Raw genomic sequence first — 27,686 nt, forward strand, 5'->3', positions numbered from 1 at the left:
ATCCAAGTTTGAACCAGAGTCTGATTCTATTTGAACCAGTTTGAACTAGTTTGAGCCTCCAAAACTGGGTTGGGTGGTAGGCACCCATGTGTGACAACTACCACCCAAACCCCAAAGCAATCGGACACTCCTATTATTTTTCATTATTTTTATTTTTTTTAAAAAAATATATTTTTCTCATAGGGTATAATGGGGACTCAAACCAGCCCATTATTCCCTATGTGGAGTACCCAGGGGCACAAAGCTGGGGTAAATGGTAGGGGGTCTATCCCCATTCATATAAGTAGAACAGTGAGAGTGACCCTAATTGCTGTGAACTCTGAAGTCTATAGATAGATAGATATTTTGTTTACGACCCATGGTCAGCTTAAAAAACATTTTTTAAAAGGTAGAATAAAAAAATCCTACAAAAGGTTAATAGTTGCTAGAAAATAATAAAACATCAGTCACATACAGTACCAAAACTATGAAGTCAGAGTTCACAGCAAGTAAGGCCACACACAGTTCTGCTTATGAATGGGGAGATACTAGTATGCATTGCAAAGGAAAAAAATCTTTTACAATTTTTTTAAAAAAAACAAAAACAATAAATCCTACAAACTTGGGGCTGCCTGGGGGGAGTTGAGGCCATACCTATCGTGCCCCCAGAGCCACTTTGGGGTGCCCAGGTGGGGAATGGGACATGGAGAAGGAGGAGGTGGAGGAGGAGGTGGAGGTGGTGGAGGAGGAGGAGGAGAAGAGTCTGCTTGGCAGACCTGGCTGTATTTTTTTGAAACGCATGCCTGAGGAGAAGAGCAGAAAAAATGGATTGTGTATGTTACTTTAAGTTTTCCTCCTTCGCTGTGATGTGTTTTTGCCTTGCCCCTCTTTCGTTGCAGTTTGCATGATGCTGGGTTGGTTTTACTGCCTTGTGCTGCCATCTTGATAGGTCTCTTGTTGGCTTGTGGGGCTGTTGTGTAGTCTGTGCTGTTTGGTTTGGTTCCCTTGGCTTTACAGTTGTGTGGGCACAGCAGCAGCAGGTCAGTTTCTGTGGTGGTTTTTTTGGTTCTTAACTTTTCAGTTGTATCACTGTGTGTTGGTAGTGTGGCCTGTTAGGGGCACAAACCTGGGGTGAGTAGTAGGCACTCATGGGTGCCCACCACCCACCGAACCCCCAAGCAATGGGGATTTTATGTGATTTTTTAAAATGGCATTTTTTCCAATTCTCCCATAGGGAACAATGGGGGTTTGAGGTGACCCATTCAGCCCATTTCCCCACTTTTGGGTGTGCCTCCCATCAGGCAGCCCTTCTGAAGAGCTTTTCATAATATATACAAACCAGAGAATCATTATATGTATGTGATGTTTACATTATATACAAACCAGAGAATCCACTCTGAGATAGACTGTTAAGAGAGGCCAGAACTAAAAAATTCCTGAAAAAAACCCCTGTAAACCCCACTGACTTGGGGCTGCCTGGGGGGTTCTGGCACAACCTGCCATGCCCCCACAACCAATTTGGGCTGCCCAGTCACCCCACAAAGGGGGGAATGGGGCATCCTTAAATCCCCATTATTCCCTATGGGAGAAATGCAAAAACTGAAAAAAAAAAACCTTCAAAAATTCATTAATTATCACAAGAGTGTCCGATTGCTTTGCGGTTTGGTCAGTGGTAGGCACCCCTGTGTGCCTACCACCCACCCTGGTTTTGTGCCTCTAGGTGCTTCACATAGGGAATAATGGGCCAGTTTGAATCCCCATTATACTCTATGTAAAACCTTTTAGAACCGGTTCAAATTGGGTTTGAATTTGAACCAACTTGGGGGGGGGGGTTTCCAAGCAAAACCAGAACCAAACCTACCCACTCTGGTTTAAAGCTGGTTTGAATTTGTACCAAACAGGCCAAGCCGGTTTTGTGCACATCCGTGTCCCTTAGATCATTTGGATAACTGGCCACCAGTTCCAGAAGCTGAAATTGCTGATATTTTATCATCACTATCAAATGGAAAGGCATCAGGAGAAGACAGTATTTGTGGGGAGGTTTTTAAGAAGAATTTGAATTGGTGGGTACTATTATTATGTCATATATTTGACCACATAAATTGCACTGGTAATATACCATCAGAATGGAACCAAAGCATAATGGTTCCCTTATCTAAAAGGGGAGACAAAACCCTACCTTCCAATTTCTGGCCCAATATGCTTGATTGATATACCAGAAGACCTCAATATTCGCAGGAGTTCCATTTTGCGGTTGTACCACAGATATGGAAACCTTGAATATCAAGGCATTCAGCAATGGGGAATTGGGGGTTAGGTTCTTGGTCACCAGGAAATTTTTTTTAAAAAAATGCTAATTTTCAGCCAAATTTGGGGGTGTGGGTGGGAGCTCCTTACCATGCTTTGCTGATCCTCCCACATCATGCTGTGCCCCCGGATGCCTGAAAATTGGCCAAAAATAGTGTTTTTGTTTTTAAACAGGAGCCATTTTGTGGCTCAGAGAAACAAAATGGTGGCTGGAAATGACTTCTGTGGTCATTTTTGGCCACCTCCAATCTGTGGATATGTGAGGTCAATATGTTTGTTCGTTTTCTGCGTATGCCGAGGTCAGGGGTCTTTTACACTGCAAATCCACTGATAATGAGACCATGGATAAAGAGGTTTCCCTGTAGTAGCAAAAATATATGCTAAATATTTGCTCATTAAATTGGAGTCCTGGGCAATAGAAAACAATGTGTTCAGGGAAGAGAAGGCAGGATTTAGGAGTAGATATTCCACCATAGACAACTGTTTTGTCTTAAATCATCTCATAAACAAATATACACAGTCTAGGGCAAAGGACAGTAAGTTATTCACAACTTTCGTTAATCTGAAAGTGGCCTCTGACACCATTGATCAAGAGCTTATCATAGCTCCTACCAGAGCTGGTGCAGGGCGGCGGGAGGGAGGTCACTGGGATGAATCTTTGACTGTAAGGGAATCAAAATAGGCTGCCACCATCCACTATATTTTAATGTGGGAGAAACCACTCTTCCAGACAAGATTCCGGTGGGGAGGGTGGCAAAAACCCCCCTAGAAGGGCTGAGCAGTCCTCGGCCTCCAAAGGCATGTGACTAAGGCAGACCCAAAATGAAGTGTAGTACACTTCAGCAAGAAGTATTATTAGATTAATAGAAAAAGGCATGCAATAAGAACTGTATTTTCATGAAGCAGATTGTAAGAGAGAGAGAGTTTTCACTACCCAGGCAACGTGGATTCAAGCAAGAAAAGAAAAGAATATAACTACCCTCACGCATCTAACTGAACTGGTCCCTATCTTATTACTCACAGGCAGGAATCTTGGCCTCCGATTTCACCAGCACACCTTCTCAACCAGCTGCTTCCTTGGGGCATTGCTTGGACAGAACAAAGAAGAAAGCTTTCTCTTTTCCTGCTGGTGGCTATGAATGTAGTTCCTGCCTAGTCCTCTGAATTTGTCCTTCTGTTTTTAATTTCCTAGGCTTTCCCCCTTATTAGGAAAGGCCCACCCTCCCCGCAGTTGCTCTAAGTGAGGCCTAGTCCTTCCCTTATTATTTATTTATTTATTTAACATATTTGTATACCGCGCAAGACACAGCTGGCGTACCTGCCAAAACTGATGGAAAGCACCCCTGGCCACTGCCTCAATCTGAGACAGCAGGGAGAGGTTTGGATCCAAAATAGCCACCGTGCATGCTCAAATGGCCTCTGTGGTGCCCTAGGTCATGCCAGGCCTTGCAAAAGCCATTTGAGCATGTGTGGTGGCCATTTTGTTTTCAGAAGCCATTAAAAAAAATAATTTTTTTTTTAAATGGCCACTGCACATGCTCAAATGGTCCTTGCGAGGCCCTAGAGACCGGGGGCGGGGGGAGGGGAACCTTTTCAGACTCCCTACCCCACGGCCTTTAGGAAACCCCCTGAAGGGGCTACAGGTTAAAAAAATTATTTTTAAAAAAATAATAATATAATATAAGTCACTGTACACATATTCAGATTGGCACTGTGTACAGAGAATCAGGGCTTGTGAATACTGAGCTGAAGCTTATGAGCTAGGATTGTATTCATTTGCTCTTACTTTGCTTCTTGTGATAAGTGAGTTAAATGTGATGTCTTAATAATATGGCCATTAATGGTGAGTTCGTCTTTGAATCAGTGTGAAATCCTTAGTATTAAGGCCCACTGGGAGTTTCTTGCTCTCTTGCTCTCATTTTAACTGTCTTTCTGAAAGACTAGAATATATTCCAAGCAGTGACACAGTTTACCCTGCATATCCGTTAATTATTTTCACAGTATCTGGGAAAAGTCAAATTCTCCATTTATTTTTTAAACTTATGTAATAGTGATGCTACAATGCATAGTAGAGAATAAGACAGGCACTTCTGTTTAGTTTTCCAAGTACACCTCCACATAGTATTTGTATATTTCATGAGCCCCAGCATATTGAAATTTGTCATTTTCCAGCATTTTTTGGTTTGGCTACGTCCGCTGCTAAATAGTTTTTGAAATATTAAAAGATTAATGAGCTTGACTTGTATTTTCCAGCTGATATTATGGTAAAGTTATCTGAAAGATGGGTGTCAGATGTTTGGACAGGGGGCATAATTTCAGTGTTTGCCCTAGGCACTATTTTCCCTAGATATGCCTCTGATCATAATATAAGTTTACCTCAGAGATTTAGTTTATCAGAATTATATTTTTCTCAGAGCAACTGTTCCTAGGCAAAGAAGGAATTTAAACTGTGTACCAATGACACGTTGATTCAGACTGACCTATCATTTCTCAGATCAGTAAAGGCATCCCTTTGGTATAATCTTTCAAAATACTATCCTGGCCCAGAGAATTATCTTTTTAAAATCAATAACTTTTGCTTGAGAAAAGAGCTGACTCCTGCAAGGTTCCAGTTAATGCCCTCTTCTGTTTTTGAAGGTACTGTAGGTTAACTAAGACACCTTACCACCTACATTTCTGCCATTTAAAGAAGTAGAGGATCTTCCTCACTACCTGTTTAAGTGCCCTTTGACAGAGGATATTGGTGGGGAGAGCACATCTTATAGATCTGGGGGGAAATTGTGTAAATTGGTCAATCTGTCAGAAGATAGATTATTTTCTTTTTAACAAAGATCTAGAAATACTAATAAGAGCTGCATTTTTTTTTTTTTAGGGAACTAGCAAAGGCCCAGAAGAAAAAAATAAGGTAAAAGAAGCAGAGCCAAAGGTCCACCTAGGTAATTTTGGAGTCTGGACCCAAAGGCCTTTGGAGCCCCCTCCCACAAAAGTAAAGCATCATTCCCCTACACACAGACAGACACATTGTGACACATGCAGTATTAACAACACATGGGTTTTGGGGGGCACAAACTGCAGCTGAATTCACAAGAATGTATGAATATAAAACTGGTATATTTATGCAAATATACATTAGCAGAAACATTTCAACATGTAACTTAACATACTCCCATCCCACATATTTATTTCCCCATTTCCCTCTCTGTCTCTAAAGCACCTGGTGCAGGTCATAATCACACTTGGCTGCCTGGTGCAACACAGGCCTGGGAACCACACCACCCAGGACAGACTAAAGAGGATTTGGGGGGCCCCAGGGGGTATGGAAGCCCTGGACTCTGGCTACTGAGGGGAAGAAGAGGCATGGGGACTTTAGAGCAAGAAGGCATTGCTTCTTTCCACATTGACACTCACCATTAACCACGATAAGGGCAGGATTCCTTCATTCACAGCCAACATAGGGGTGAATTTAGCACTGCATAGCCAGCTGTCACGTGTTGGTCTGAATGATGGAGATTTTGATTAAGACAAGTACGCGGCTTTACAGAAGGAGAAAACCATGGGCTGGTGATTCACTTCTTTTTAACTTAGGGTTAGACCTACCTACTACTAGTCCAGCCTATGGTTACTCCTGGCCCTCTCCCTTCCCCTCCCCTCTCTCCACCTCTGCCAGTTTCCCAGAACATATTTGTTTGGACATTCCCCCTCATCTGACTGTGGTGATGGTACATACATATACATGATGCTGCCTGATACTGCTATAACCCCTTATATTTCAGTTACCCCCTGCTAACTGAACAAAGATAAACCTTTTAAAGTGGTGGTGTTCTTTATTAGCAAGGAGAGAGCAACCAGCCCTATCCACCCTTAGCACAGAATCCCTCCAGTGGCTGCTGCTGGTGTTATATATTTTAAGATCGTGAGGCCTTTGGGGACAAGGAACCAACCATCTTATTTTCCTATGTAAACCATTTTGAAAACTTAGGTTAAAAAGCGGCATATAAATATGTGTAGTAGTAGTAGTAGTAGTAGTAGTAGTAGTGAGTCAAATCATTGGTCCATCTAGTTCAGTCTTTCTTTCTAACTTAGGGGCACAGGGAGGTGTGCATGCACACATGCAACTAGGCAAAATAAATTGGACAATACCATCTAAACCAGCCCACTGATGGAAGGGGAATTTTATGAAATAAAATGTGAGGAAATACTATGGTAACAACTCATGGATTTCATCATGGCCTTTATCACTGAAAGAAAAACAATTGCTTTTCATTTCACTTTGTGACAGTCTTAAATATTTGAAGTTTCTAAGTTCCCCAGGTTGTCTTATTTTGCAGAAGTAAAATAAACTCCCATAATGTTTTCTCACTAGGTATCACACACATTGTAAATCTTCTTTCAATTTCCAGGTATAAGTTGCAAGCCTAAACAAATGTTACAAGCCTAATCAAACTTCAGTCTCAAATACATTTTAAACACATAACAGTTTTAGCCTGGATAGATGTCAAGAAAAAGCAGATATTATGTATAATTTATACATTCACTTTATGCACCAAAAGCAACAGGCTTTTAAAAAGTGTGGTATTCATTCTAAACATGCAAATAGGTTAATGGCACTGATTTCTAGTAACACATCTAATGAATATTACCTGAATCCCAAACACATTCCAGAGGCTGGTATGGATTTTATCAGTGGGCATCATTCATGGATACCATGCCAGTAAAAAGTGGTGGTTTCTAGAATATATTCTGAATAATATATTCTGGAAACCAGATAATACATTTGAAAGATTTCAGAGAATATATTTTTAAGGTGGCCTTGAGATCTGAACTAGTCTGCTAGGCATGATAGTCAATGGATATGTTTTGACACCATTCCTTATTGCTCCAAATACTCTGCCAATAATAACCAGAATTTCAGAAATATTAAAGGGCATTTAGACAACAGCAGTAACACTGGTTTGCGAACAAAGTCTGACAAAGTTGTATGTAATGACTTTTAACAATGAAGGGAGACCTTTGGGGGAGAAAGATAATAATTTTATACACTTTTGAAGGATGTAAACCATCACCAAAAAGCTGTAGCAGTTTATTGCAATGATGTGAAATAGAGACTGATTAGGAGAAACTCTCTACAATGAAATCTAATCTAAAGTGTGGTACCATCTTCCCAGGGAATAGGTGGAAGACTTGTGATATTAAAGACTACAGTGGATAAGGCACTATAAAATATACTGCAGGGAGCAATGTTTCAAAGGCAGAGATGGAATAATAGGTTTTCTTCCCCTTAATCTCTTCTGGTTTTCTTTTTTCCGCATTGAAGTGTCTGGCCCAAATTATACAGATATTAGGTTGAGAGGTTTGCTTTGGAAAATATAAATAACAGGAATGCCTCCCTTCCCCAGAGGCAGTCAGCTGCTAACGGGGGCGGGGGGGGGGTTACTTGGCTTTCTCTGAGGAGATACTGGCAGTTGCAGATGAATTCTCACCATCTGCCAGAAAATGAATAAAAATGTAAATTTTATAAAATGCTCATGAACTACTACTTACAGTTCATAACTCTTATACATTTTGTGTCACCCAACCCTGTCCTTTTACCCCATCTGCATTCATTTATTTTAAGTGAACCAGTCTAGAAATAAGTATATGGGAGAATATACCTATTTCCCTAACTTACATCCCACCCCACCTCAGGTAGGTTTTTACCATACAGGGGAAAAGAGAGCATAAATATCCACCACTGTGAATACCAAATACTCCACCCATTAGCACTGCTGGCCAAACACTCATCTTTACCTTACTGTATTCAGCTTCCCTGGAGCACCTGAAGAGAAACAAAAAACAGCATGCGTCCTCATCCTAGATAATTCATGATATTGTGGCAGTATTTGCAGGATGGATTTACTGTTTTCATAAATGGAAAATACAAGTATAACTATTAATGTGTCTTATTCAGGAGTGGTGGACCAATTAGAACGGTCCGCCCCCGAAGGCTTATGGATACGCTCGGTTTCCAGACAGCCCTTGGGGAATTTCCAGTATCCAGAACTGGTGCCTCTGTCGAGGCCCTGGCGTATCTCTGGAATGTGGAGACAGCCCAGGCTATTGACATTGTTGCTCTTAAATGCCCTCTCCAGCTTGGTGGAGCCCGTTCTGCTCCTTGGTTCTCCTTGGAGCTTAGGGCAATGAAACCACTTGGACGATGGCTAGAGCAACATTGGAGGAAGACTCATCATAACTAATCCAACCAAACACGGGCTACAGCCCATTTTAGGGACTACTCCATGGTGGTGGGGGGGGGGGCAGTGAAGAAACGTTTTTCTCCACTTTCATTGCATCTGCCCAGTGTAGGCCAGCGAAGCTGTTTCGTGTGGCAAAGCCCGTGCTTCACACAGGCTCCTGGGTGATGGGGGAAGAACCATCAGCAGCCTGCTGTGATCTGTATGCATGTCACTTAGCAATTTGTTCGCATTCGTCACTTGCATCCATGCCGATTTGGACTCCAGGATTTTGGCAGTTCCAGGAGATGTGCTTCAGGAAACAGCTGGTCCAATTATGATTGATTCTTTTTAGTTAGTGCAGCCTGAGGAAGTGGACAAGATCCTAGTTGGTGTCCGGGCAACATCATGCACAGTAAAATCTGCCAGGGAAGGAACAGGTAGGTGGTTGAAGCTAATTATTAATGCTTCACTAAGGGAGGGCAAGATGCCATCAAGCCTCAAGCAGGTGGTGTAAGACCACTTTTTAAAAAGCCCTCCCTTGATTCCACCAGCTTTGATAACTATCAGCCTGTTTCAAATCTTCCCTTTTAAAGCAAGGTGATAGATCATATGGTGTCTGTGCAGTTGCAAAGGGTCTTGGATGATATGGATTATCTAGACCCTTTTCAATCTGGCTTTGGCCCGGGGTTTGGGGCTTGCTTTGGTTGCCCTGGTGGATGACCTATGCCGGAAACTAGACTGGGGCATTACATCCCTGTTGGTTCTGCTGGAGCTCTTGGTGGCGACTATAGTATCCTTCTGGACTGCCTCTCAGGTACAGAGATCAAGGGTAGTGCATTAGAGTGGTTCCAGTCCTTTCTTGGGGAGAGGTTCCAGAAGATGGTGCTGGGGAACTTCTGCTCAACTCCTTGGCCTCTGGGGTCCCACAGGGCTAAGTATTGTCCCCCATTCTGTTTTAACATCTAAATGAAGCCATTGGGAGGTCATCAGGAGGTTTGGACTGAAGTGTCATCAATATGCAGAAGACACTCAGCTCTAGGAACACAAGAAGCTGCCATATACGGAGTCAGACCATTGGTCCATCTAGCTCAATATTGTCAACACAGACTGGCAGCAGCTTCTTCAAGGTTGCAGGCAGGTCTCTCTCTCTCAACCCTATCTTGGAGATGTCAGGGAGGGAACTTGGAACCTTCTACATGCAAGCATATACATGATACCTTACAGTGCTCACACTTGTAGTCTCCCATTCATACACAACCAGGGTGGATCCTGCTTAGCAAAGGGGATAGGTCATGCTTGCTACCACAAGAACAGCTCTGACATCAGATCCATGGGAAGCTGTGGATGTACTGAACCGAGGGCTGGAGACAGTGTTGGGCTGGATGTAGGCTAGCAAACTAAGGCTAGATCCAGATAAGACAGAGATGCTGTTGGTCAGCAGAAAAGCTGATCAGGACAGGGTGATTCAACTGGCTCTGGATTGTACTCCCCTTGAAAGAGCAAGTGTGCAGCTTGGGTGTGCCGCTGGACCCAGCTTTGCTTTTGGATGCTTAGAAAGAGGCGGTGACCAGGGTTGCCTTGTACAGTTTCAGCTAGTGTGCCAGCTGCATCCCTTTCGAGAAGGCAGATATGGCCATGGTTATCCATGTCTTAGTCATGTTGCTACTGTATTACTGCAACACATTCTACATGGGGCTGCCCTTGAATATTCTGAAACTTTAGTTGGTGCAGAATGCAGCTGCCAGGGTTCTCTCTGGAACTGCTTGTTCAGAGTATATTACACCTAGTCTGAAAGAGGTGCACTGGTTGCCAATTTATTTCCGGATCCAATTCAAGGTGCTGGTTATTACCTTTAAAGCCCTTCAGTTTGGGCCCTGGATAAAAGAAGGACCGCTTGCTCCCAAGGGTTTATGCCCACCCAACAAGATCTTCAGAGGGGTCTTTGCTTTGTGTGCCGATGTTGGAACAAGGCCTTTTCTGTTGTTGCCCCCATGCTCTGGAATGTTCTCCCAGTTAATGTCTGCTCCTTGACATCTGTAGTTGCTTTTAAAAACAAAGTCCCTTTCATTTGTTCAGGCTTTTACCCCTTAGGGGCTGCTAGGTCTCTCAGCTTTCCTGTTTGTCTTTTTTATGTGTTGGTGTCTTACGGCTTTTATTGTTTCACTGATTTTAAGGTTTTAAATGTAGCTTTTATGTAATATTTTAACTTTTGTAAACCATCTTGAACTGCATTATGAAAGGTGGTATAAAAACTAAACAAATAAAAATATCATGGCAACAACTTGCTACATTCAGAAACAGTCAAGCAAGCTACAACTTTACTGCTTTACTGTCTATTTTCCCTTAGCTTGCATTATGGTACTGAGGATCTTGCTCACATATCCTGCAGATATGTGCTTAGATGGCTCTGAATATTTTCACAGCAACATGAACAAGCAACACATCAGGAGATTGTGCTGCTTCAGATTCCTTCACTATCAATTATTAAGGGGGAACCAAACCCATAAAGCAATGCTACTAATATTTTAATGTCATAATTTATACATGATCCTGTGTGCCTCAAAACATATAGAGCACTTGCGCTTGCTTGAACAGTGTGGTAATGCAAGAAATTGGATAGCTCATACTTCTAGTAATTGGAATTTTAGCCTTTCACCCCAAGAACACCATTTCAAATTCAGACCAGGTTGGCAGTGGGCGAAAGCCATTACTACGAGATTGCTGCTCAGTGACCTACGTGAAATGCTAAGAGTTGATGGTGAACAGGTGTCTGTATAATTAAAATGCCCTGCATATTACTGCTGGCATGCTGGAATTTCATTCTGAACTTCATTCCTCTTACCCCTTTGTCTTGTTCTTTGAAGCCATTCAGTAGAATCAAAATTTCAGGTTAAAAAGGCAGAAAACTACAGAGCAATAAAACAACCACAAAAGGCCTTAGGTTTTTTATAAATCCAGGAGAAAGTCACCATTGTTCAAATCACACTTTGAACTCGCTATTATTTATTATGGAAAAATATTAGTATACAGTCTGAAACCATCATACAGTGTTACTAAAAGGCTAGCCTGGGCTGCAGACTTATGCACAGATAGGAGGGAACTCTTAAACTCAATGGGACTTACTTCTGAGTAAACACGTTTAGGACTTCACAGTTGAATGTTACAGGTTAAATGCAGTGATTGTTTTGTCAATGAGGGATGAGAGTTTCTTCTATTGATTTTGTAGCAAGAATATTTCACTACAAATAAAACCTTTCCCACACCTAAACAATAGAAGTGAGCCACTTGCATCTTCAAAGGCACTTTTGTGGATCCCAAGGACACTTGTGGAAGCACAAGGTGAGTTTTTTTGGAGGGTCTTTTGTTTTTGGTTGAGAGAGGCTTGCATGCAAAGAAAGCACATGTGCATGCAGCAGAAAACTTCAGTCAGAGCTTTATTTGCTGTTTTGTTTGTATTTATAGTCCTTCCTTCACGAAGGATTCCAGCTGGCTTCTCTGCTGAAGAAGATATAGGTTTGGATCCTAAGAAGCACGAGCAAAACTTCCTGTAAAGAAATATCCTTACCCTTTCCTCCCACTACAGTCCTCTGCATCTCTTGAAAAACCTTTCCTAATGACCAGGAAATTCTTGGGAATCAGGGGAAATAGGTCACAAGGAGTTGCAGAGCAAAGGAAGAATTCCCAGAAATGTGGCAGCAGAGGCACCTTGTACAAGTCTCCTCAGAAAAATACTTTTCAGGGGGTGCTGATAAGAAGAGGCAGTGAAGTTCCCTTGCTAGAACATTTTTCTGCACACCTTTTAGGAGTCAACCCAAGCTGTTGGGGGGTGGTGGTGTTTGAGTAAACAGGGAGAATGGGCTGAAAAGATAGCAGCAACAAGATGCCAAGCATAGTTCTCTTCCACAGAGAATTTCTTGCAATCTTACATTGCCCAACTCCTCACCTCACCTCTTAAAGGCCTGCTTGACTCTTAATCACATGGAGAGTTTTCATGCCAATGATGAATGCCTTCCAAAATATTAGGAGGATTAATGCGGCAAAGCATAGTAGACATTATGGTGGGGCAAAACAGGCGTGTAAGCAGAGGGAAAGCTTGAGAAGCAACTCCTCATTTAAATTTGAAGGGGAAAGGAAAGACTTTTGTGGGGGAGATATGGGTTATTTAGTTTGGCAGGGGGGAGTTCAGTAAAATTAGAGGGGCTCCTCAAATGCTTGCGGGGAGGATTCTCCACTCCTGGGGCAAGGATTCTCCATGAGGGAATGGTTGCTATAGGGCCAATTTGAGGTGAAACCCAGCCACAAATTGCACAGCATACAATGAAGCCTTTCTGGAGAAAGAAAAAGTCAAGTTAAATGAGACTTGCATCCAAGGAAATGTGTATATGACTGCAGTCTTCAACTCTAAATGGAGTTTCCACTTGGTCTAGTGGCAGCAGCTAACAGGAATGAGACCAATTGGAGAATATTCTGGTTAAGACAATCTGAAGGAGTTGAAACAGAGAGATGTTCAGGACACATCTGGTTTAGAAAATTTCCCACACTCCTGGTTCATATCAGTAAATCAATATACATGTGAACATGTGCTGCCAATGTTGCATTTTCCAACTTGTGGACTGCAATTCCTGCGAACTACTGGGGTTCCCGGGATAAGGGTATATGGTGGTTCATGCAGAGATGTGGCATGGCAGGGTGGCCCCTTCCATGGGGTGGGGGGGCGGAGAATTCAGGGTCCAGAAGGAAAGGACAAGTGGCAGGTGAATGCCCAGGCCTGAAGGAGGATGATAGGATCCAGTGTTCCCTCTAACAAGGATTCCCAGATGTTATTGACTACAACTCCCACAACCTCCAAGCAAAAGCCATTGCAGTTGGGGATTCTGGGAGCTGTAGTCAACAACATCTGGGAATCCCTGTTACAGTGAACACGGAAAGGATCCCAGGGTGAAACTTGGGCTGGGTAGAAGCACAGCTTGACTTGGCTCTGATAGAACCCAGGGATAGGATAGGCACTTGCTGCCCCTAAGAAGGACCAGGTGGAAGCCCGAGGGAGAGGCAGATGTGGAGGGTCACACTGCAGAAGGAGACTGCCTGTCAGCTGAAAGGACAAAGAAGGTCAAGGGCTCTCTGCTTCCCAGGGTGTTGAGCCCCTCTCTAGACCTATGGTGGGCACTGTGACAGGAACATGCCACATAGAAGAGAATGCTGAGTGCAAGAAGCTTCAGAAACTGCAATTCCTGTGACTGTAACATGTTAATAAGAGGTTATTTTGTTGCATCTTATACCACATGAAATTTATTTAATTGCAGGTACCAAGGCCTTACAATGTGGGGCTGCGCTCAAGGGAAGCAGAGCCAGTCACACATGGGCACTATTTCATCAGGTTTTAGGGAGCTCTTGGGCAAGATAGCATCAGTGGCTGCCCCTTCTTTGAGTGGGATCAGCTCCTTCTCATTTCTGTCATGGTTGCCCATGTTCCTCACCTCTGTCATGGCTGAACCCAATCCCCATGATTGCCAAAAGAGTGAAGCAAGCAGAGGCTGCTGGCAACTTTCCTTATCCATCACCCTTTGATCTCTTGGAAAGGGTGACAACAGAGAGTAGGAGGCAGAGTGCTTCAGGGATTGGCACCAGGTGCTCTGCTGAGCCATGGGCCTTGATAGGTGCCCAACAATGCCAGCCCTAAGCATGGGCTTGTAGACACTTCCCTTGAACAATGCAACTATCAGGGCATGCCTTGAACTAGTGACTGAATATGCCACCATAAGAAATATTAGAGTAAGAATGGATTCTAAAGAAAATGACCGTAGCACTCAAAACACTATGATCACACCATGAAGCCAAAATTACAACAGCACCCCCTGTTCAAACCATTTAATTAACCTGAAAGACAAAAATGACATTTCTGCCCATCACTTTTTTCTTAATTAGCACTCTTTGCTCTCACAAATAATAAAAGAACTTTCAAAGAGACTGTGTGTGTCCTGTTTCCAGCTACAGACAGAGCCTTAGAAGCCAGTGAGTCTTAAGCTCAGAAAGGGGGAACAGCTAAGCAAACAACCACATGTACATCTTCTAATAATGGCCCACAAATACATAAACTGATAACATTTAGCAAATAAAATATGAAGGAAATTGCAAGTCTCTAAAACAGCCACTCTAAACAAATTGAAAGCACATGTCCATGCAACCTTACTAACCAGGGAGAATCTCATCAGGTGAGAGGGCAGAAACAAATCATGCAGAAAAGCATTTCATCAAAGTGTAAAGACAATTATAACATCTGTTAATCTTTTGTGCCAGTTATAATTAGATGTCATGGAGGAGTAACCCTTACTCCTTTAACATCTGTTTAAAAGATAGGCAACTATGGGTAACAAATGCTTCTCAAAGTACAATCAGGGGGGAAAAGTGAGGAGCATAATGTTTGCAGACCCTGTGTATATATTAGATACTTTTTATAAAGCCATGTTGTCGTTATGCATTAATTTCCACTGAGAAACACTGGAGATGGACTTGAAACATGAGTTGAACTTGAAAAAGGTACTGTATACATGGGCCTCTGGTCATACTCTACCTCTGATCAACCTATACTTCTACAAACCTACAAAGCCAATTTCCTCATTTTATATTCTGACCATCTAGTCACATCACATTACCATTTGTCTCTGTCTAGCTATTTACCTTCTGTCCACTTCATGGTTTACTGAAGCTGTTGTTTATAAACGACTTATGTCTGAAAAATTCCTTAGTAGTACCTACTTATTTAGGAGATCAGATGACAACTTTCCGTCTAATTAATGTGGTCAAGTAAAAAACCTATACATTTTACATCCAATGTTCTATTTTTTTAAAGTCAAAATTATCACATTAAGTTCTACCCTTTAAAGTGTCCCTAAGAAACACCGTTTATTCAAAAAGATCCATTCTAGGAGGTCATTACATTTTTTAGTTTAACATGGCCCTCTACTGGCAAAACTCACCCCCAAATCTTACCAAAGTAAGCCATTTGTTCACACATTTAGAAAGTGTGCTTAGCTCACAGATAGAGCTATGCACTATAGCTCTCTTTTGTCATGGTGCGTATCTTAGCAGACCCACTCTAGGACCAAGGAGAAAGCATAGAATGAAAGAGATAAAATAATCACTTATATTTCATAGGTTCACTTGTTAATCCAGAGGTGGGGAGGGCAGAAAAGGCCACATGCTTGTGATTTCTGAGTTATAAATCAAGCAACTGCATAATGATACTTTCTGTAACCCTGCTAAGGTCAGAGCTGCTTCATATTTGCATGGCAATTGTGTTTGCTGCAGCAATGTACGGCTTACAAATAGTGTAACACAGGTGTCATAAAGGCTCTTCTCAGCGGAAACAAGTCATGTATGAAGCATCAAAAAGCAAGGGAAATAGCATGTTACGAAATACTTAGGGGCTTGTACATGGAAGCCCTGGTTAGCTACTGCTTTCTGGAGCATGTCCACTGGTTGTTTGTTTGTTTATTATTTATTCGATTTCTATAGTGCCCTTCCAAAAATGGCTCAGGGCGATTTACACAGTGAAACAACAAATAAGTAAGATGGAACCCTGTCCCCAAAGGGCTCACAGTCTAAAAAGAAACATAAGACAGACACCAGCAACAGTCACCGGAGGTACTGTGCTGGCGGTGGATAGGGCCAGTCACTCTCCCCCTGCTAAATAAAGAGAATTAGCACATTAAAAGGTGCCTCTTTGCCAAGTTTAGGGCATGTCCGCTGGTTGTTGTCCTGTTGCATAGTAAATTACTCTTCTTGTATAAGTGATTACACAGGAAGCTCACTTTAACTGAGAAACAAGAGTTTGATATTAATTACTAATTAAATATAGGTTAAGAAAACAATAAACAGGCAAACAGTCTCTTATGCTGTGAGAGACAGAACATCTCAGTTTGAAATTCAAGACAGCAAGTGAGAAGATGACAAACACAGTGACTCCATCCCCAAGCCAGTACACAGACACATTCAAATACGGTATATACAAGCATGCCCCACACAAAGAACTAAGACAATGTCCATGGTAAAATCCCAGCATGTCCTTCACATTAGGAAGAACATTGAGGGAGACCAACTTGCTGATTCTCCACATGGAGTGCCTTTACTAATAAAAATTCAATGGGCCCACACAGGGCATATTAAACCCCCTTAATTAAGACAAAAAGTTAACACTTTGTCATTGATAATATTGCTATGGTTATGGTGAGATATAAATAAAGTAAATAAGAACATAAGTAGAGCCTTGCTGGATCAAGCCCAAAGCCTATCTAGTCCAACATCCTGTTTCTCACAGTGGTCCACCAGATCCTTCTGGGAAGCCCACAAACAAGATAAAGCAAAGTCCCCTCTTCTGATGTTGCTTTCCTGAATCTGGTATTCAGAGGCATTGTGTCTCTGGACCTGGAAGTAGCCTATAGCCATCAAGACTAGTAACCCTTGATAGACTTGTCCTCCATCAATTTGTAACTACAACAGATTATCTTCAAATGCATTGCTTTTTTGCAATTTAATTTTGAATATATATCCAAGAGCAGGACTTTAAACACTAGAAAACTTCCTACCATTGAGAACACACATTGCTTCTCCCATACTGAAATCAGAACTGGTGCACCTGCTTCACATTTATGGTCAAACTAAACGTGACATGGGAGTTCTGCAATTGTTCCTGGACTTCCCCCCCTTTTATAAAAAGCACCCATGGGGACGGAAACCTTTAAATGAAGGCCATGATATATGTGTGTTGGGGTTTAAGCCTTTGACTTCACACTGGTTTTTCAACTTAAGAGCAGCTTCAAGAGGACAAAATCTATTGTCAGGGGGAGGAAATTTACAGGTACAATTTGTGCCCATAAGTTTTCCCCTCCATGGATAACAGCAGCAATGGAATGCTCCTGTGCCACAGTCATTATCCAAATAACACCCCCGGGTACATTTTTAAAAAGAAAAGGATGCTTCAAATTCCAACCACGGAACTCCCATGTCACATCTGGTTTAGCCCTGAATGTGGTTTCTGTGGTAAACAGCAGTATAAAAGTGTAGTCACAGCAAACATAACTGCTGTGAAAAACGCAAAGAAATTATGATGAAGAAATCTGTTGTTATGTGTAGCATAAAATGTTTTTAGAGGCATCCCCATCTAATATCAAACATGCAACTCTCTATCCTAAAAGACAGAACTTCCTGTTACTTTCTTAGAAGACGAAAATTTGCTGTTCAAACATCTTCTGCATTTCCTCATTGCTGCCAATCCTATCCATGCCATCTCTTCAATATATGGGTATATTTAAACAGAGCAAGCAAACAAAAACAAAATCAGACAAAATCTGGCTGCTTTGCTTCATGTCATAATTAACTCTTCTTGTGTTGTCCGTGTGACAAAAAGCGGGTATAGAAACTGTTGAATTTAACAATTTAGATAAGGATGACGCCTTGTAATCAATTAGCACTGTCAAAGAAAATAATTTGTGAAGCAGATTTCCAGCTGCACAGGCCTATTATGTGCACACACCATCCAGGCCTCATCTGACTCTGGGAAAACAAACAGGAACCTTCTGTGGCAAGCCTATCAAAACGTGGGGCTCAACAGAAGCATTTGTTCTCCAAATGTTTCCCTACAAATGTCCATCTTTCAGCAGCATAATGTTTATCCACTGTTTTATTATCCAAGCTGCTTGGTCATAGAATTCACATCCTTCACAGCTCATAGGCAATTTCTGCAACAATGTTCAGCACCTTCTGCCATGGCCTATACCATATTAGGGCTCTACACCTTACCGTCAGTCAAAAGAAATAATCACAGCAAGATATTTTAAAGCAATAGATCACAAACTCCTCACCTCCCAAAGCACCTTAATTCCTGTAACTATTGGAAAATAATTGAAGTAATGTGGATTTCTGAAGGCTACATGAAACACATCATTGAACAAGCATGGATCTGGGTACTGCAAATACTGTGAGTAATGTTCTAATAGTTTATAATTATTCCTGTAGATGGACTAAGAGATGCACACTTTTGAAATAATACAGACCTGTCTTTGGGGATATAAGCCGACTTTTTGCAATTCTAACAAGGTACAAAGATCCTCTAGCTTCAATTGAATTCAGAAGAACTTGGGGGTATAAAAATGAAAGTTATTATTGTTCATTAGATTTCATTTATTACAGCTTGCAATATTTGCTTTTAATCCAGTTTTCTCCCTAATGATTAAGGTTGTTTGAAAACTACAGTTCAAATAGACTCAACTCCGAGAACAAATTAATCACAAACAAGGTCTAACCAACAATTATATTTGGAATCAGGAAGAGCCCTGTACAATGCTGCTTGGTTTGCTTCATTGTGGAACCTGGAAACCTGTTGGCACTTTATGGTGGCATATTCCTTTGCTTGTAACAAATTATAATAGACGTTGTGTTGAAAAGGTTGGACAGTTTGGGACAGTATTATAGAAGTTAAACTACTTTCATATAGTTGAATGATAATTACAACTACTTTATTCTCTTAGCAATCAGCTATAAGAATGGAAGTGAGTAGGAGTTGCCAGATGCTGTAATGGTAATTGGAATCCTTGTATTCTTTACTGATTTGATATGCAGATTTCACTATAATAACAAACTTGGTACTAAGTACTAATTAGGCTTCATGTTTAGGACATAGCTGGTCACTATTGTTCACAGAAGGAAAGAATTTTCACCTAGTTTGGAAAAATAAGAGATTTTTAAAAATGTCACTATGGTATGCAACTTGTATTACTAAAATGAATGATTTGGGTGTTTGAATGGACCATTTTTGTGAAATGTTGGATAGTGTGTTTAAATTCACATTCAGTTCCTAGAACTTCTTATTTGTGAGTGATGCTGTAAATAATACTAACAACAACAACAAAAAGAACCTCCACTTGAAACAGCATTTTATTTGGTTTACCTTTTATGTATTTTTTTTCCCTTTAAAAGGTTCAACTCCAACAGAACAAGTTGCACAGGCTATATTAGTCAAGGAAATATCAAAATTCACTAAACTCCAGTGAACTGCTTTGTTTTATGTATTTAACAAACAAAAATAATGTTTTAACTTTGAGCCAATGGGGTGGGCTGGGTAGAGATCTTTTTAAAAGCTGTTGAAATTAACACTTAACTACTTCAAAATATATTAGTTTTACTAACATGTAGTTTAACTAGTCATTCCATTACTTCTTTAGGCAGCAGTTCTAAGTGATCTTTTGTAGTAATGAGTGTCCATCCGTGGAGGTGGGTAGATGGTCCTGCCTAGCAACAGTAGGTGGAACTACATGGCATTTTGATCTCATACACTTCTATCACTCTGCAAAACACTCACTTTTCTCAGTGATCCCATTGGCAATGTAGTCAAATAGTGTGCTTTTGGCACTGCCGCTGACTTTAGGTTTCCACTACATAACAATCTCTGAAGAGGTCTGTGTACAATAATTGAACACAGGCCCTATCAGATAATTTCCCCATATGGAACAATGGGAAACACAAAAAGTTTAATGACTCTGAGAATTATCAGCACTCTCTCCAAACTAGGATAGGACTTGTATATAACACATATACATTTGTACTGTCGTTAGGTGTCCACCAGCTACAGCTACCCAGTGCTGAAGGAGGACACTTTGCCCCCATCTCTGCAGGTGGCAATTATGACATCACCTGTGGTTTCTCTATTATGATGCATTCATTGTTTCCATGGTAATGGCTAAAGTTCCACTACCAAGCTTCAGCCATCAAAGTGTGGAGGATGCAGGAGAAGAAACAGCACCTCACAGGGGCAGCTTGGATCTCCTACTCCTCCTATCCCAAGAATAGATGGGATAATCATGGAAGAGCAGATGTGCTCCTTTTAAATAGACAAATGAGTGGTAAGGCTACCAGGTAAGTACTATCTTTATGTTCTAGAACAAGGATTTGTAACAGCTGGAGGTGGATTGAAGCCAAGCAATGCTGCAGATGAGAGTATTTCAGCATCTCTAAATGCCAAAATCTTTAGCTTCTTTTCTTTGGCTCTGTAAGTAACCTTTAAAGGTAAAGGTAAATTATGCTGTCAAGTCGATGCCGACTCCTGGAGCCCACAGAGCCCTGTGGTTGTCTTTGGTAAAATACAGGAGGGGTTTACCATTGTCATCTCCACACAGTATGAGATGATGCCTTTCAGCATCTTCCTATATCGCTGCTGCCCAATATAGGTGTTTATCTAGAGACAGTAGGGGAAAAGATACTACATTGCCTGGAGAAGAATCTTCACTCTGATAACAGACCAACCTGAACAGGAAACTACAGACAAATGGACAACAATTTTGGGAATATCTTGAAAATCTTTTTTTTTTAAAATAAAGATTCATGAGGAAAAGAACTCATGACAAAAACTGTGATGCAAGGTATGGAGTGGATAAGGATTGGAACATAATTTGTTGCACTGTTTCAGAAAAAGGGAAGCAAAAAAATTATATATTAACATCACTAACAGAGATAAGTGCTTTATTGCTAAAGAAAACAGACATTTGGTTTCTTTCCTAGAGAATGAGAGGCAACCCCATCACAACGTGCTTTATTAGCAGGAAATGGCTTGGCCTGAAATACATAGTTTTCAAATCAGTTTAAGAAAGCGACAAATAAAAAGTCCGATGATACACATCATTTCACTGTTGCAGGAAGAAGGAAGTGTTAAAGATCACAGGTGGTCACCACCAACATGGAGAGAAGTACATCCTTTCTTCCAGGCGCGTAACAAAGATCGGGCAAGGGGAGACAGTTGTCTGGGGGCCCCACTGCCTGGAGGGGCCCCCCAGAGGCATTGCCCCCTGCCCAGCCCCATAGCCTCTCAGCCACTTGCCCTGTTCGCTGTCTCTCCAGCTTCTTCTCCTGGCCGGCAATCCAGGCAGCAGACACGCTACAAAGAGCTCCTTTTCTCCCGCCTCTCAGCTGATCGGCGGGTGGGCGGGGCTTCCACGGAGGCCTCCGTGTAGGCCGCAGTGAAGCCTGAACTCGAGTAGGGCCCAAGCCAGCCAGGAAGGAGGAGGCAGCCAGAGTGGCCACCACTGCTCTCTGCAGCAGAAGACCCCTTGCTGCCAGGTAGAGTGTGAACTCCTCTTTGTGGTTACCTTCCCCGCCACCCCCCCCCCCGATATATAGGCATCTGCTTGCCATAGGGCTTTGATATGGGGGGGGGAGGGACTGAGAAGTCTCTGAATATTTATTTTTAAACAGCTTGGAAAATTTGCTGACTTAAAAAAAACTGTCTAAAAAGTCCTATAAGTGGCTTGTTTCATGGCAGAAAATTACAAAAACTTCTGGAAGAAACAGTATTATATTTATTTTATTCATTCATTCATTCATTTATAAATGCACTTATGTTCAAGTTGTTTTGCAACCCAGAAGGTCTGAGTGAGAACTGGGAAGCATGTCTTGTGCTTTTATTTTATTTTATTTTTCTTGTGTGTGAACTGCTCCCCAATAACTTGCAGGGACTTCAGGGTAAATCTGGCCAACATGTGAATGCAGCACCTCCATTCCAGAGGAGAGGTGTGTTAAAGGGCTTTAAGAGCCTCCTGTGAAAAACCTCCTGGAATCGAACTTGACTGAATTTGTTCAGAATTCTGAGAAAACAAACATAGGCTCACCCTGCATGGTTGAAAGTCTCCTTTGCTAATCTGCAGCAAGGGGTCCATTTTAATCATTCATCTTTCTAGTGTGTTCTAGGCATTAAAAGTAAAACAAATGTATAGTATTCAATGTATATCACTATATATTGTGACGTGTGCGTGTGTGTATTCAGTGAAATGTATTTGCAGGCAGCATACTTATTTTGGAATATCAGACTTAAATCCTTGGGGGCCTGGGATGTGCGGAGGCCCTTTGGGGCCCTTTGGGGGGGGGGGCATTTTAAAATCTTGTCTCTGGGCCCATTCCAACCTTGCTATGCCCCTGCTTTCTTCCCAAAGCAAATGGCTACTTGGTTTCATTTTCTGGCCCACTGGCCCTGCCACACCAGTCACAGAAGACATCTATCTTTATTAAACGTTGATCTGACTATTTCGATTAGTGTTTTGCAGACTGAAAGGCAAATTTCCAGTTAACAAGGAACTTCATGGAACTAATCTAACTGTTCTCACAAGAGAAAAGGAGATACTTCTCCGAGGTAAGTTAAAAATATACTTTTGTCTTGCATGGGAACATAACAGGCGGGGGAATCTTTACTTGCAAGAAATAGCTGGCTTGAAAAGCTTAAAGCAATTCATGGTTTCCCACCAACTTAGAATGCAACAAACTCATAACAAAAAGTCCAATGTGAGGTAAGGAACATCAAAATGGTTGCTTTGCTTCAGAACATGTGAAACATCACAAATGTGGAAATAGACCCTTAAGAAGGAAGTCATTTATTGCTAATGGAGGTGGTGGCTTAGTTCCCTTTCTAGCCCACTGGTCTTTTCAGACCAATCACTTAAGACTTAAGTGTGTGGACTTTCAAGGATATTGGTTGATTTTTAATGGATTTTTTTAAAAAAAGTTTCTATAATTGTTTAAAAGTGGCATAACTGCTTTTTTCACAGCAGAAAGTTACAAAAAGTTCTGGAACTTCATCTAGGGATGTGCACAAACAAGTTTGGTGCCCCCTTTCTGGAACACCGAACCTGTACGAATGCCAGCATTTGAGCCAGCTTGGCATCGGGAGGGTGCCTTTAACAAACCAGTAAGGAGCTCCTTACCTGCTCACCCCCTCCCTGCCGCTTTCCTCCCACCCTGGTCATTTGCATGCTGACGCCAATTGAGGCTGCAGGAAGGAATGCTGCAGCCCCATGCGGCTGTTTCTAAACAAGGGCCAGTGGGGGAGCGGCAAGAGGGAGCAAGCAGGTAAGGAGCTCCTTACCTGTTATAGGCAACCCACCCCACCCTGCAAGGGCTGCATGAACAGCTCGTGCACATCCCTAATTTCATCCTCCACTCTGTCCATCATTCAAGCAATATTTGTAAGAAACTGCTCCTTACCTTCATATAAAAGTAGTACCCCAATTATTACACTCCATATTATAACTCCAGAATGGCTGGGCAGAAAGTTCTCAAAATTCATATAGGAGTAGCACATGATTGTAGTATTGAATGTGTTGATGTTCAAGGAGATCAGTTCACCTGTTGATTATTAAAGGATTTTTTAAAAGTTTAATTTTTTAAAAACCATTTAAAAATCAATAGGTGGGCTGACCTCCTTGAACCATCCACACAATTAATCCTACAATCATGTAGGAATACCATGTGAAATTTCAGTGCATTCTCCCAGCCATTCAGGAGTTAATGTTTTTGAGTTCCCCATTGACTCCTATGGGGAAATTATAATTTAAGTCAGAAATCCAAGTGGGGCTCCGCCTAGGGGTGGCCCATGTTCATTGCACATATTTGCTACATTGTAGATCTGCCCCTGCCACTACAACCGTAAAGAATTAAAAAAAACCCAAATACTTAGAATATCAAAAGTCCAAAGATTAGAGCTGACCTGAAAGGTGTGGGTGATTAATAATAATATTATTCCTATTTGCAAATATCATTAGTGTTGAAAAGTTTGTCTTTTGAGCAATTTTGCCGCAAAACGAAATAAAAGGAAACAATGAGGTTCATCTGTTCAAGGAACATTGACCTGAATAAACACTGTCTGCCTTCACTGAAGTTTGCCCTCACATTCCTGACTGGTGAAGCCCAGGAACCATCCCGCTGGTTCTAAACAATCTTAGTGTATCCTCAGTGATTGCATGACAAACTGTGATCCTGGCTATGGTCTGAGGGCACATAATGTAGCCACCTTGCTGAAATTAAGCAGCTCTAGGTCAGTACCTGAATGGAAAACTGCCTGGGTGCTCCAGGTTTGCTACCCTGAGCTCTCCCATCAAACTTGAAAGATGTATTTAAACAAAGAAAGATGTATATAAACAAAGATGTATATTATATTATAATTATAATTATAAATTCAATTTCTATACTGCCTTTCCAAAAATGGCTCAAGGTGGTTTACACAGAGAAATAATAAATAAATAAGATGGATCCCTATCCCCAAAGGGCTCACAATCTAAAAGAAACATGACACCAGCAACAGTCACTGGAGGTACTGTGCTGGGGGTGGATAGGGCCAGTTACTCTCCCCCTGCTAAATAAAGAGAATCACCATGTTAAACGCTGCCTCTTTGCCAAGTTAGGAGGGGTATAATAATATAAACAAATAAAGATGCATATAAACAAATTAATTAAATACTACATGTCCCCAATTGGCTGGGATTATGCTATGAAGGAGACAGAAGCCTAACCAGGAAAACAAATGGTGCAATTCAGCACCATTAAAAGATTGAGGAAAATAGTGGCAACAATCAGGCTCAAAAAAGTTGAATACACTGAATAAGTAAGAGATTGTTCAGGGAAGAGTTTGTCCTCACAACGCAGATCCAAAATCAAAATGGTTATATTTTGTCAGCCTTGCCTGAGTCACACTGATATTTGCTGGAACCCAAACTCTGTGTCCCCCCCACCCCGCCTTTATAACATTATATGAGGGGAGAGGTGTGGGTAATGGGAGCACAACTTCATCATCCCTCACATCTACAGGAATGTGATACAGTTTGTGAGAAGCAGCTCTGAGTGGGGTTCAAGCCACTATTTCAAAATGTAAAGGCAGGTCCCTGAGTTGGGCCAATGTAATTTTTTGCTAAGGAGAAGTCCAGTAAAGCCATTACCAAACATTCACACACTGTATACCCAACATTCTTCATTACATGAATTCATCTTAATTATATAATATGGTTCTATCCTAAGCATACATTTCCACTAAATATATCAATCTCACATTACTATGGACTGTGGCAAGTCTGGCTAGTGGGAACCACTGGTTCCCTTGAGCACAGCTCCCACCCAGCACAAGACTCAGGTTCTAGCCATTTCATGTCATCTGCAACCATAAACGTTGGCTTCCCAAACAACATTCCCCTCCAGGAACCTGACATCTTTAAGGAGGGAAGTGCTGCTTGGGAACCCAACATGAGCAGCTTTGGATAGCGTGAAATGGCTGGGACTTGCAGCTCAGAGAGGTTCCCACCAGCCAGATGGGCCGTGGATCATGTGTGGACACACCCTCTAAGAAAACCTATTCAAAGTCAAGTGAATTGGGGAGAAGTGGTAAAGAAAAGTGGCTATTATTTTAGTATTACATATTTGTTATTTTGATGTACAGGTACTTAAAAAAATTTGTGTGTGGAGGACATCTGTTACACTATTCGGGGTTGATGAACTGATTCTGAAGCTCTTTCAGGAAGTAGTCTATTAGCAATCTGCTTGCCTTAGGGACTTCTTACCACCCTGCACACATGAAAATGCATGCTGCCTTATTTGAAGTATGTTATGTGCACCCTTAGGAATCAATGACAGTAAGCAGTAGTCCCATTGCTGACCTCCAGTGCAAATGCATTCTTCCCTTCCATACCAATGAATGAGAAAACCATATGTAAATCCCCAGGTTGCCCTACACATTACAGCCAGTTGAGCACCTAGGCAGGAACACCATCTCAGGATTCAGCAGAAGCAAGGAAGAAATGCGGTGGTGGTGGGGAGTCACAGCAAAGTTCAAAGGCTTGCTATTGGTTAACTGCGGTGGGAAAATCCCTGCTAACTGGGCAGACACACCTTTCAAAATGGTTGATTCTCTTTATATTTAGCAGGGGGAGAGCAACTGATCCAGTTTAATTCCAGCACAGAAGTGTGTGTGTGTGTGTGTGTGTGTGTGTGTGTGTGTGTGTATTGTGAGCCCTTAGGGGACAGGGGACTTTTTGTTGAACAGCAGTATATAAATATAATAAATAATGATGATGATAATAAAAAATAAAAACCATACAAGTTCTGAAACACGCAGGGGGTAGGATTCCTCCGCCTCACCCTCTTTAAATAGTGCCCAGCAGAAATAGTATTTGCAAGGTTAGCAGGAAGCAGCAGAATAGATACAGAAAAAAAGCACGAGGGACCACAAGAGGAGCTACTGAGCATCTTTGTCATTACCACCATCAGTTATGTCAGAGCAACTATTTCTGTGCACTGAGAAGGAATGGAAGAGGGAGTAGTCTTTATGTATGCTGTGATTTCTGCCAGGCTCTGTGGAACTGCTGACTATTTACAGACTACGACTTGCCCTGTGGCAGAGGAGAGAGACTTGTCCTTTGAAAAAGATAAATGACAGATTCACATCATCTTTTTAATATGCCCTGTGATAAATTGAAACTTCATCTGTATTTCATCTGATAATCTATGCTGAGCATTCTAATATTTTAGGATGCACTAACGGAGCAATAATGTGCATTCCTTCTGCTACCTGATGCTACTGACCAATTGTTCATTGGCTGTGATTGTTCATTGGCTGTTATGAAGAAATCAGCCAAACCAAAACAGTAGCTCTTGATATAAAGGACTTGAACCAGCATAGTTTCAGGCAGTGTAATGTCTTAACTTTAAAACTTCTACTTTTGCAAAATAGGTTCCGTGTGAGGATCAGAATGGCTCTACAGAGTCTTCATCATGTCTAAGCCTCATTATGTCAGAGCAGGCTATACAGCTTTGAAATGCTAATTCTCACATAATCCAAGCATTAACACGGAAACCACAAGGGGTGGGTGGGAATTTTAAAGTTCTTCACTTAGCTGATGACAAAATATTCATGATGATATTAGGCTTAACATTGTACACAGATGGAACTATTCCTCTGAAAAGAGGCAGCTTAACATAACCATCAAAATGCAAACAGAGTCAGAATCCAATTCTCACTCGTTTCCAGTGTTCCAATTTTATGAAAGAATGCATAAAGCATATTGAAATGTCTGAGTATAAGACTGCCTAATGGCAGCACACTTGCTGCTGTTATAATTAAAAGTAAATCTTGGTAGCAATGCTGAAACATAATATAAATACAGTAACATTCAAAGAATGCAAGCTGTGCAAAGATGATAGAATAGGGAAATCATAATAGCAATAGTAATAGTAGCCCCTTACTTGTTGTAGCTCAGTTAAAACATGCTCCAGTACTAGAGAAGTCCAAACCATAAGAAAGTTTCCTGCAGTCCAGAAATCTCTTGAGTATATGGCTATGTTTATTTACCAAGCTTAAAAAAAAAATCTGCCCTAAAGAGTACAGAG

General features: G+C 41.5%; 1 protein-coding gene and 1 long non-coding RNA gene across 11 annotated transcripts in view; one reads left to right on the top strand and one right to left on the bottom strand.

Annotated features, from left to right (window-relative positions):
- NCKAP5 (NCK associated protein 5) overlaps nucleotides 1-27,686 on the bottom strand; it is a 930,794-nt gene that overhangs the window by 833,163 nt on the left and 69,945 nt on the right. For 7 of the 10 annotated variants that reach the window (XM_053253151.1, XM_053253227.1, XM_053253159.1 and 4 more), the window contains exon 2: nucleotides 5,695-5,782. The exons of 2 other annotated variants lie outside the window; for them this stretch is intronic. The gene's annotated coding sequence lies outside the window, so the exon portion shown is untranslated. Of the gene's footprint in view, nucleotides 1-5,694; nucleotides 5,783-8,073; nucleotides 8,089-27,686 lie in introns of those variants that run through there. One more of the 10 variants, XM_053253206.1, reaches the window with a different exon arrangement.
- LOC128326511 (uncharacterized) lies at nucleotides 21,518-27,006 on the top strand. The gene is made up of 3 exons (XR_008308090.1): nucleotides 21,518-21,605; nucleotides 22,576-22,671; nucleotides 26,649-27,006. It is a non-coding gene; the product is annotated as an uncharacterized LOC128326511 (long non-coding RNA).

This window comes from Hemicordylus capensis, chromosome 1 (assembly GCF_027244095.1).
Source record: "Hemicordylus capensis ecotype Gifberg chromosome 1, rHemCap1.1.pri, whole genome shotgun sequence".
In the NCBI taxonomy this organism is placed as follows: Eukaryota; Metazoa; Chordata; class Lepidosauria; order Squamata; family Cordylidae; genus Hemicordylus; species Hemicordylus capensis.